Source organism: Vitis riparia, chromosome 16 (genome assembly GCF_004353265.1).
Source record: "Vitis riparia cultivar Riparia Gloire de Montpellier isolate 1030 chromosome 16, EGFV_Vit.rip_1.0, whole genome shotgun sequence".
Classification (NCBI taxonomy): Eukaryota; Viridiplantae; Streptophyta; class Magnoliopsida; order Vitales; family Vitaceae; genus Vitis; species Vitis riparia.
This window is the reverse complement of record NC_048446.1, coordinates 22,431,890-22,437,709: the sequence shown is the minus strand read 5'-3', so window position 1 is coordinate 22,437,709 and position 5,820 is coordinate 22,431,890.

Genomic DNA, 5,820 nt, shown 5'->3' with positions numbered 1-5,820 from the left:
TTAGTCAATTTTTTTTTCTACATTGCTTGGTAGATTCCAATGTTCATTAATCTTTCAAACATCCTGAAATGTCCATTAATAATGGCATGACCTGTCTAGATACATATATTGTCCCACAATGCTTCATTTTTCAAAATTGGTTACCTTTGTAGTAAGTCAAGCAAGACAAAAATAAAAATAAAAAAACTTGACATGTCCGTCCTCTCATACATGATCTATTTTTCCTCCACAATGCTTCATTTTTCAACATTGACCACCTTTATAGTCAATCAAGTAAAACATAAAAGAAAATAAAAAAGAAAAGAAATCGGTTTGTTCCTTTCCTCTTATATAAAACTTTTCCACAAAAATCCACCATTAAGTTCACACCTTGATTCCTCTTTCACATCTAGCTTATAGCACATTTCTAAAGACAAAAGAATCAAGTTCTCCGAATGCAAGGGCAAACCTCCATTTTAATGTTAACATTGACACAAAGGGTCCTTACTTGAAAATTCATATTGATTAAGTCACTATAAATTATAAGCAAAAAAAAAGCTTCTAGCACATGAACGATTTATCACACACAAAAGGGATAAAAAATATAAAAAGAAAACAAATGATTATATGAAAATATTACCTTATACCACTTAATTTCATACATATATATATGAACAATCATAAAAAATCTAATTCTAATAGAAACTCAACTTCTAATAGAACTAGGATTACAAATCCTAAACAACAAAAACAACTCAAATATTAATAAAATAAATATTGATTTCATTAGGACTCTTATGTTGCTTTCACTTTGATTGATTTTGTAAAGACATCTGCAATTTAATTTTGAAAAGAACAAACCTCAAACATAATTTGTCTTTCATCAATTCATGAATATAGTACATGATGTAATGTCAATGTGTTTACTTCTTTCATGAAAAACTGGATTTTTTGGTCAATGTTATTAATGTTGATTTATCATCCCACGAAATCTTTATAGATACTTCTTGAGTATACTTCAAATCAAAAAGCATTGAATGCAACTATACTACTTAATTAGCACCATTAGTAGCTACAATATATTTCGTTTTTGCTGTTGACAAAACATTAATCATCTATTGTTTCCTTGATGATCAAGAGAAAACTTCTAAACTAAGATTAAATAATCATAAGATCTATTTTCCTAATTGTAAGTGCGACTAACATTGAGAATCCCTAGATCTACTTATAAGCCCAACTCCATATTTAATATCTAGTTTTATATTAGTCAAACAATGCAAACTGCCAACCATTCTTTGAAAATTTGTAGGATCTATAAAGTCATCTAAGTTATTCACTTGCATAGATTTTTTGAAAATCACTTGCATACATTCTTTGAAAATTTGTAGGATCAATAAACTCCCTAAGTTATATTTCACTTCTTTTTTACTTAATTTTTAATGACTAGATGTGACTTTTAAAATAAGGAACCACTGAGTTAATTTTCTTGACAACAATTGATTATTTTGCAATTACAAAAATGCAATGAAGTAGTTAGATGTGATAGAGCATGACACCATGAATTTCTCAACTATGAATTATGCAGAAAAGTTGACAAGGTACGTATTTTTGGAAGAGCACAACTTAATTGTTCTGGTTCTATCTTACCTGACTGACTATAAAGGTCACAAAGTTGAAAAGTCAGCATTATAGAATATTAGAATTTTATAAATAACCATTTAGAAAGTTTATCCACTTTTATGGGGCCTTTCTTTAGGGTAAAGCTACATGCTTTAGAGGCAAAGGATGCAAGCAAATTATCTGAGGAAGTGGAGAAATCCTGTATGGAAGAACTAGATAATGTAAGTGGAGAAATCCCGTTCTATTAGTTGACTGCAAAGACGCCAACATTGTGGGGCGGTTGATGCGTCCAGTCAATGTTTTTTAGCACTTTCTCCCAGTGGGTAAGAGGTGATACTTTACCTAAACCATTTTTTGGACCCAAACCGAACATTTATAACGAAAAGCAGAACTGATTGTTCTTAATCTATAGTCTAATAAAAGAGCGAGACGGAGAGGAAAGAGACCATCTCCAGCTATGTTGAGGAGGCTCTTATTTGCCGGTTTTGCAGCCATTTTTCTACTTCTGTTACTCCCAACAACTTGTAAAGACAAGCTGAATCATCATCTCTGTCACTCTTCTTGTGGGAATATTCCGGATATAAGCTACCCTTTCCGACTGAAAGATGACCGACCTAGGTGTGGAGACAGGAAGTATGAACTGGCTTGTGAGAATAATCGCACAATCTTACACTTGTGGGAAAATTTTTTGGTTATCATTTCTTTGATTAAATGATTTGTAACTTGAAAACCAAAAAGGAACAAAGAAAAAAAAAAAGCAAAAAAGAGAATGATCTACCAAAAGAAAAAAAGATGAACCCCAAATAGTTAGCATAGATACATTGAAGCCTCTTCCACCAAATCAATTGGGTGAAATATGGGTTCGAGGGCCAAACATGATGCAGGGCAAAGTTTGATCAAACGTTTGTGTTAGTTCCTCTTCGCAACGATTTCTAACAACAAGTGACCTTATTTGAATCTCCCAATTAATTAGGATCCATTCAAATTGAACCATCTTAATTCATTTAGAAAGGAAACATGGTGGTTAAGACATCAATTTTGGTTAAAATCAAATTATTAATGTTTTAATTTTGCCTTGTATTGACTTGTGAAGCCAAACAATGTATTCCAAATCAGACTGCTTAATCTCACAAGTGGCTTGCCTTGTGCTGTGGGACCTCCTAAGCTAACCCTCATCTTGCTAACATCTGATTTGCCAAATTAGGCGGATTAGACCTGTCAGACATGTTATAACATATAACTGAACACCTAAGATTCAAAGTTTGATTCTTTCAATTGGTCTTTCAATTATACCTCTATGACATATGTGAAATATAAAACTGCTTTTGAATTTTGTATCTCTTTGTACCATTGAGTTTCAAATATTCTACATTAAGGAAAAGAGGTGCTCAATAAAAGAGAATGAAAGAATGGTAAGATTATCATTCTCAGATATTTATAAGCCAATCTTGGCTATTATACCTTGATTTGTAGCTAACTCTCTCAGGATGTGAATTGCCTGAGATATGGTGGCCTCAAATGAAAACAGAAAGGAAAGGGAAAAACCAGCCAGAAAGAAAAGGAATTTGATAATTAGTAAATTGTCAGGAAGAAAAAGCAAATGCCTTCAACCTAGTAGATAAAATTAGTAAAATGTCTATCCTGTTAGCACCAAAATTTCCACTCAAAGAACAAATATCAAGCTTATGTCAATCAGCTGAATTAAAAATGAAAAAATGAGCCTAAAAATTCAATTCCTGATTTTTAAGAAGTTAGAAAATCACAAAATTGCATTTGCCCCATACATGAGATAACAGGATTTGTATAGAAGTAAAAGAATGGTTGGTGAAAAACAAATGTTGAAGTCCATTTAAGATTACCACTTGAATCCTAAGAAATGAAAATTGAGGGAGGTAAATTAGGAAGCCTTTTCCCTCCTTCAAAATTGCATAAACCCCAAAACCTATCAAAATTTTCTCCTGAATAGCAATTATACATGAGATAAATATAGTTAAATGACATGAATTTCAACATCTGAATTTTCAGATTTTTGACAAAATGCTTCTAGTCCATACCCATTAATTTCGATACACTTAATATTCATTTTCCCCCTTCTTCTTAGTGTTTACATGAAGAACAAAAGTAGTCTAAGGGGGTTACTTTGATGGATTCAAAATAAAAAATAAAAAAATAGATAAATAAAATGAAGAAAAAAAAAAAGGAAACAAGATTAAGATGAGTCAAAAGTGTAGCATCCTAATTAGGGTGCAAAATGAAGAGCTTTGCTCTATCCGAAGCTTCCATAGCCTTTGATTTCATTAGGTGCAGACAAGGCACTATAATAATAGTAGACTGCATTGAATTTCTTCATGTCACTAAAATTTTCAACTTCATCTTATGCACGGAAGACAAAAAAAACACAAAAGAGAAGGAACACGAGCAATCATTGCTTCCAAGCTAAGCTTCGATGCACATGAAAATGGAAAGAAGAATAAGAGTGCAGAGATGAGGTATGTGAAAGTATGGTGAGGGATTGATGCTCATAATAATTAGTAAATATATACCAGGGAATCCAAACACAAACCCTAACCCTAACCCTAACCAGAAAAAGAGAGATGTGAGGAAATAGAAGTGATGAAAAGAAACCCAATTTGAAATCAAAGAAAGAAAGAAAGGAATAACAGAGTGTGAAGCCGTGGAAGGAATCGAAAGAATACCTGGAAGATGTGGGCGATGAAGTGGCTAAAGAAATTGGTCGTTGAGCGAGTTGGTCATTGATCTAAGCCCCCTCAGTGATGAGGATGTCAGTGATGACAACAATCTAGTCGGAGAAATATACAGTGATGAGGATGGGTATTATGGCTTTGGGAGAAGAGTTCAATGGTCTTCAATGGTGGCTAAGAAGAGTGAAGGATAAAAGACATGGCTCTCAGTGGATCCAGCAGTCTAAACCGAGCAGGAGAGATAGTGCTTATATAGTGGCTCTAAGGTCGCAGACAAGCCCATGTGATTCTGCCTATTGGGCCATATATTGCTATTAGAGCTTTTATAGCAGCAACCTAGCCCATGTGGTTGTGCCTATTGGGCCATATATTCCTATAAGAGCTTTTATAGCAGCAACCCATTCTTTCCCCACTATATGAGCTTTTATAGCAGCAACCCATTCCTCCCTCAGCCATAATGATGCGGGAATTTATAATGTTTTTTTTTTTTTTTTTTTGCTCAATTTACCATTTGACAACATACATGGAACTTTTTCTGACAAAGTTCCATTCATATGCTCTACTACCCTATTTTGCTTTTTATAAAACAAGAAAATGAAAGACTTGTTTGAAAGCTATTTTTTTAAATTGAGTATTTCTCCAATAACTTAATGTTGTAGAGTTAAGTTGTCTTTTTAATAATTTTTAAGTTTAAAATAAGAAATTAACATTCATAGCCATTACAATTGTATTTTGTTCTTTTTTCTTGAGTTAATATAAACATCATTTGTAAATATAAAAAAATTAATTATCAAAATTTATCTAAATTTAAACAAAATTACTACAAATACTTTTTATTTTTGTACATAGATCTCAACGACCAATATTTATCTAATTTCAGATATTTTAATCCTTACTTAATATATGGAACTACCTAGAAAAGAATGAACAAGTGGTCTACGTGATTATCCCCAACATTAAACTTCTATTTTATCTATAAATTCAATTAATATTCCAATATCAATAATGGTCAAGTCTTCATCAATCTCATGCACAAGATTTCTAATTGCACAAATAGACATAGTAATAATAGCAATTCATATAAACAAAAAGCTCTAGCCCAAATAGTTTGTGTTGACCATAAAGTTGCCTCCTCGGCCAAATTGGGCTCTGATGATGGAAGACCTCAAACGTGCTGGGCTAGCCCAAATCCAAGCTAGCTAGCCCATTGGTCTGCTAGGCCTTTAAGGACCAAATACTCATATTAATTCTAGAGACCTTGTCTTTAAAAACGGAAAATCTGGTTTGCAAATGGAGCCCTTTCAGGAAAAGCAGACCCTAAAAGTAAGAAAGCAGGAAGCAATTGGACAATTGTTATTGTTTCTTTTTTTGTGGGGAGGATGGGGTTGGGAATTTCCGTCCCCCTCTTTTGCTCATTTCTACTGTTGGAATGCTTATGCTTCAGTTACAAGTCATAGTTTATTTTCTATGATGACCACTTAGTATATATGAGGAATTTTTAAGAAAAACATTATTTCAT